Source organism: Rhinichthys klamathensis, unplaced genomic scaffold (assembly GCF_029890125.1).
Source record: "Rhinichthys klamathensis goyatoka isolate OS25496 unplaced genomic scaffold, OSU_Roscu_1.1 h1tg000301l_1, whole genome shotgun sequence".
Lineage (NCBI taxonomy): Eukaryota > Metazoa > Chordata > Actinopteri > Cypriniformes > Leuciscidae > Rhinichthys > Rhinichthys klamathensis.
Genome location: NW_026606820.1, coordinates 736414 through 742413, shown reverse-complemented (window position 1 = coordinate 742413; position 6000 = coordinate 736414).

Here is a 6000-nt window from a genome sequence, read left to right as displayed (position 1 = left end):
AGATGGAGGAAGAGAAGGATGTGAGAGCCCTGTCGACTCAAATAGCACCAACCCCGGCGAGGTTTGGGCCACTGCCCGTTTGAGGATGAGCGGGTCTGGCTGCTGCCAGCCCTTGACACACACACACATACCCGTGCACACACACACGCACGGATGGACATCCGCACAGTCGCATACAGATACACAAGCCTATGCACATACAGGCACACTTAATACATAGTTTGCATGGGAGAAAAGAACTAAGACACAGGATCAAAATTGGTGGGCCACACTGTAAAAAAAAGAAAAAAGAAAAAAAAAAAGAATTCACTATTTCTTTTTGTTTTACCAATTAAAACAAGATAAATGTGCCTGAGAAGCAAAATCACATAAGATATTAAGACTTAAAAACAGAAGTAAAGTTTTCTTTTTTTATTATTGGCTTTTGTGGGCTATGTAGTGAGATTTTTTTTAATTTCAATAAAATAAATATTTGTCATTAGGGCAATACAATAAATTGACATTTGAAATAAATAAATAAAACAAGACTATTTTTTTACCATTCAAAAAAATATTTGTCAGTTGGGCAATAAAATTCATTGACATTTGAATGTTTTTTTTTGTTGAAAAAACTATTTTAGTCAATTTTGCATCCTATTTCCAGATAGATAGATAGATAGACAGACAGACAGATTAATTGACATTTGAATGTATTTTTGTTGAAATAACTATTTTAGTCAATTTTGCATCATATTTCCAGATAGATAGATAGATAGATGGATAGATAGATGTATCTTTCTCCTAAAAATGAGTACAGCATGTTTTGCCTAAAGGGAATCATGCAGTGTCACAGGAAACTAATTCATGTGGCATGGGCTGTGGCATCTGCTGCGTGTATATAGTATCACGTTCAAAAGATGTGCGCTTGTAATCAGCAAGTTTTCACTATTGATTTGCAAGGAGTGAAATTAGAGCGGGTCTTTTGAAGCTGCGAGCTGTCAGAGGCTGACCTCGGTCTGTGCACTCCTTCACCTCCAAGTTCTAATCCGCCTCAGAGACCAACCGTCTGCTTGTGTCAAACCTACGCACCATCAGTCTGACAGCAAGACGAGAGAGAAGGAGGAGACAAAGGAAGAGAGAGAGAGAGAAAGGGAGATAGCTAACATCAGCAGCACTCAACACTAACTGAAGCAGCCAGAGCCAAACCTGCTCTTTAGCTTGAGTTAAAATTTGAAAAGCCGTCTTTCGCTCCGAGTGTAATGTATTGTTACAGTTCGGCCCCTCAGTTTACCCAGACGAGGATGTAGAAAGTTTGCTGAGAGATGCGTGTGCGCTAGATGAGGGAGGAATAGAGGGAGGAAGGCAATTAAAATTCAAGCCCCGTTAGTCCTGCCATAAACGTGCAGTGTGATGTGCGAAAACAGGGCCAAGCCCTGAGTGTGTTTTATTTAAGCGTGTGTGTAAAAGAGCCTACAGTGGTTTGATATCTCAATTGGCTTCCACCGGTACCTCCCTCACCCGTATGATCCCGTATCTCCATGTGTGTGTTTTTTATTTATTTATATAACGCACACAGGGAAGCACTCTTACCCTTTTAGCTCCCAACTAGCCTATTTTTGTATTTACTTATTTACGCATCTGTAGCTCTCGGCTCTCTCTACCTCCCCCTATAGCTCGCAGTTAAATATTTACAGAATTCCTCCATCTCTGAGGACTGGCCCACTCTGGCTGTGACAGGCAACAGCCTCTGACAGTAATGGAATGAGAGCGTGCATTTAGAAAACACATCGAGACACTTAGACGTGCAATGAGGCCGAATCACGACACCAAGGCTAATGTTGGCAAGTCAATGATGCCGGTTGTTTCGCTGTCACACGACCGACCTGGTCCACCCTGATTTTAGTTACACACACTAATGTGGCCTTGTGGATGTTATGGATAAAAAAAAAAAAAAAAGAGTTTAAAGAAAACAACAACATAAGATGCTCTAAATTAATGGGACCGTTTATTTTGCTTTCATCTTGGCATTTAATTTCCGTCCTTGAAAGGTTTCGGTGTACTATTATATTAGTGGGACATTCGCTGCTTGAAAGGAACGTATATGCACTGCTACATGGTTGCATTTGTAAATCTAAGTGTGTGTGATGCTAGGAAAGCACATTAGTGTCCCTTATAGCACTGAGTAGAATGTCAAACTAAAACATCTTTGGAACGCAGGGTGACGTTTCGTGCACAGACACTGTCCTAGTTCATGCAAATACATTCATGAATATTTAAAAGCAATGCAAATGAGAATGCATGACAAACAAGGCTTTTAGCTGAAAATTAAATTTTATGTGTACTTGCATGCAAATGAGTTTACTTTCTCACTCGTTCTCTTCCCCTCTCTCTCTCTCTCTCTCTCTCTCTCTCTCTCTCTCTCTCTCTCTCTCTCTCTCTCTCTCTCTCTCTCTCTCTCTCTCTCTTATAATTTCCCTCAATTTTAGAGACTGACTGTTGTTTTAGAATGCCAATGAAACCCCATACCTAGCTTTAATTCCACATACACTGCAGCAACTTTCAAGAACGGTCTTTCGTATTGCGTAGCAAATATGCTATGGGAAAAATCCTTTTCTCGAAAATATTGAAGCCTATTTTTTTAAACGCAGTGCAGCTGCACAGCGAGCAAAGATAGTGTCTAACGCGCTCATTGGCTATGCTGCAGGAACTGCACGAACCTATGACGTGGCTGCTGAGGCGCTTGAACCAATCAGGTCGCTTCACACCCAGGGCGCGTCAGAGCCCGCCAGGATGGGCGTGGCTTAAAGCTATATAAGCCTACCAGGGCTCTCGCACATGCGACCAAAATTTGTAAGGGTGCGACTAAATTTTTTCCTAGGTCGCACCAGTGCACCTAATAACGTTCTCGCATGATCGCATCCGTTGCCTCTCCACAAACGAGTCTTTTGTTCTCCTTGCACGCATGGTTGGATCATATCGTGGTCTTAACTAATCAGAGATAGAGATTGGGAGGGTCTTTGCCTCTGATTGGCTGTGGTTATGCTCCGTGCTGAAAATGCTCTAAAATGCTCCGTGCTGTGTGATTGAAATAAATTGCGACGTGAGCACCAGAGAATCAGTTACGGCAATCAGCAGCATCAGCTAAATAAACGCAAGAAAACAGACGACGAAGAAACTTTTAAAAATGTAGGCTACTTGAACTAGGGCTAGGTGAAAAATATTGATTTCTCGATTTTAATCGATTCTCATTTTTACGAACCGGTTGGGCTATGCTGTTTTCAGTTGATGAATGAATGGAACATTGTAGCGAGCATCCCATCCAATAAATCGCAATAATTTTTGTGCTTTGTTACTATTGATATGAAACAAAGTATCAGATTTCAAATTAGGTCCATTTTCTTATGAAATTCAAAAACATAAATAGTGTGTTGAGTCGACGCTGTGGCGTGAGATCGCTCTGGCTCAGCTCAGCTCAAGAGAAGCAGCAGCGCGGCGCGCACATGATCTTCTCTTCCGCCTTAATAATACCAGTTACAGCGCGAAATAAACATGAAAGAGCATCTGAAAGTGTGCTAAAAGATAGAGTACAACTTATCGAAATCCGTATCTTTCACACGGAATCGCTCAATCAGTGTTTCAACCGTGGAAAGACGTCAGTAAAACGCTTGTAAACAATGTAATGTAACGTCACATTTAACTTACCTCAGAAAAAACATATCCAGTGCCCATAAACTCGTTAGCTAGCTAGAAAAATTAACTCTAGAGAGGAGCATTTTGCCAAATATATGCACCATATTGCATATTCATTATAATTTTTAATGTTTTTCAATATTTAATGCATGTTGTTTGAAAAAATCTGGCAAGTTTTTATGCAGCCACCATTTAAATGTTTATATTTCATATAACTTTATTATTATAAAAATAAATAAAAGTGTAATTTGGGTGTTTGTGTACAAATCAGGTAATTTTTACCTTCAATATTATAGTAGGCTAATGAAGCATAGTGGGCTACAACTGACTCCCAATTTACAGCATTAGTTAAGAGATTTGTTTTCCTTGAGAAAATTTGCCATGTATTGTACCTGATATCCAAAATAATCAATATTGAATCAAATTGTGTACAAATTTGTGTCAATACCCTGCCCTAACTTGAACAATGTAAAAACAGCACTTTAAATGTTTTATTTTTTTTAAAGATTTATATTTTTATATACAGTATAATTGTGCTAAAAATAAAAAAAAACTACTCATTATTCTTATTCTTGTTTAAAAGCATTTACATAATATATATGAATGTATATGGAGCGTGATAAAAAGGGGACCTTGAAATTGTGGCGTTAAAGGCGACGCGAGACGAGGAAAAATTTTAGTGCACCTAAATTTTGTGCTGGTGCACCTAAATAAAAAAGTTAGGCGCACCAGTGCAACCAAGGCAAAAAGTTAGTCTGGAGCCCTGCCTACCATTTCCCCATAGAATCAGATTTAGAGCTAACCTCGACGCTGAACTTCTCCGTGTGCTTTCTAAGGCTGTCGAAGACCCCGGGCTCAAGTGGTCTTCCCCTGAGGAACCCACGCGAAGCAGGCTGGACGAGTGGTTCCTGCAGGGGCGCCGGCAGGCCCTTCGGCAGAGACCTGCACCGCTCTTCCCAAAAGCACACGACGAGCTAACAAAGTCGTCGAAAGCGCCTTATTCAGCTCGTCTCAAACCCTCCACCTCCTCAACGCTCTCGACTGTCGACATCACGGAGGAAAAAGGATACGAGAGACAGCCCCCCTCGAAGAAGCAGTGGCCGTTCACCTTTGCCCGCCCACCGCTATGGGCTACTCACCCTTCCAAGCCTTTCAGCACCACATCAGCTCTCGCTGGCCGAGCTTACGCCTCCGCTGCTCAAGCTGCGTCGGGGATACACACCATGGCTGTCCTCCAGGTTTTTCAGGCTAAACTTCTCCGTTCTATGGATGTGTCTGGCCCTGACCCGGAAGCTTTTAGAGACCTTCGCAGCGCCACGGATTTGGCTCTGCCCGCTACTAAAACAACTGCACAGGCGATTGGTATAAGCATGGCGAATTTGACGGTGCTACAACGGCATCTCTGGTTAAATCTGACAGAGATGAAGGATGTGGACAGGGCCGCCTTCCTGGACTCTCCTATCTCCATTTCCGGCCTGTTCGGCCCAGCTGTAAAGTATTTTGCTGAGCGCTTCACTGAAGCACAGAAAGCATCGCAGGGTATGCGTCACTTTCTCCCTAAACGCTCCAGCTCTGCTTCGGGCCGCCCAAAGAAAACGCCGCTCCCTCAGCCAGCGAAACCAGTGCCACCGTTCTCTCAGCCCCGCCCAGCGGCTGAAACCCACCACCGCTCTCGCTCAGCGAGGTGCCACCAGTACCCGGAATGCCGGGGACCCTGAACCAAGATTGTGTTGGACCACGAGCCTCGGAAGCCTTCCTAGTCCAGCGACAGGAAGGAAAAGATAGTGTTTGAGTCCTGCCGTGGCCGGACCACCCACCAAAAAGCCTTTTGCACATCTCCCAGTCCCCTCTTTGCTCAGGCGACTGGGGATGCCAACATTGCAGTCAACGGGTATGTTTAAAACACGCACACCTGCAAAAAACGGCGTTTTAACGGCGACCCAAATAAAACACAAAGAGTGCACTTTTCTGTCAGTTTCTCCTCTAGCTCACGCTGGAGGTGTTCTAAATGTAGGCTGTGTGCCTCCTCACGCAGGCAAGGGCCCTCAACGGGTATCCGGGAACCTCCCAGAAAGGGTGTAAAATACCATTACTGAAGCTAGAGCGCCTTCAACCAGGCGTCTTTACACCCTAAAATGGTCAGTGTTCTCCGGCTGGTACACAACACGGAGCCTGGACCCCTACTCTTGCGGAGTAACAGGAGTACTCTCCTTTCTGCAAGAGCTTTTGGACGCGGGTCGCACCCCATCCAAGCTCAAAGTATATGTAGCGGCCAAAGCAGCATTTCACGCTCATGTGGCCAGGCCATCACTGGGAAGAAGCGACCTAGTC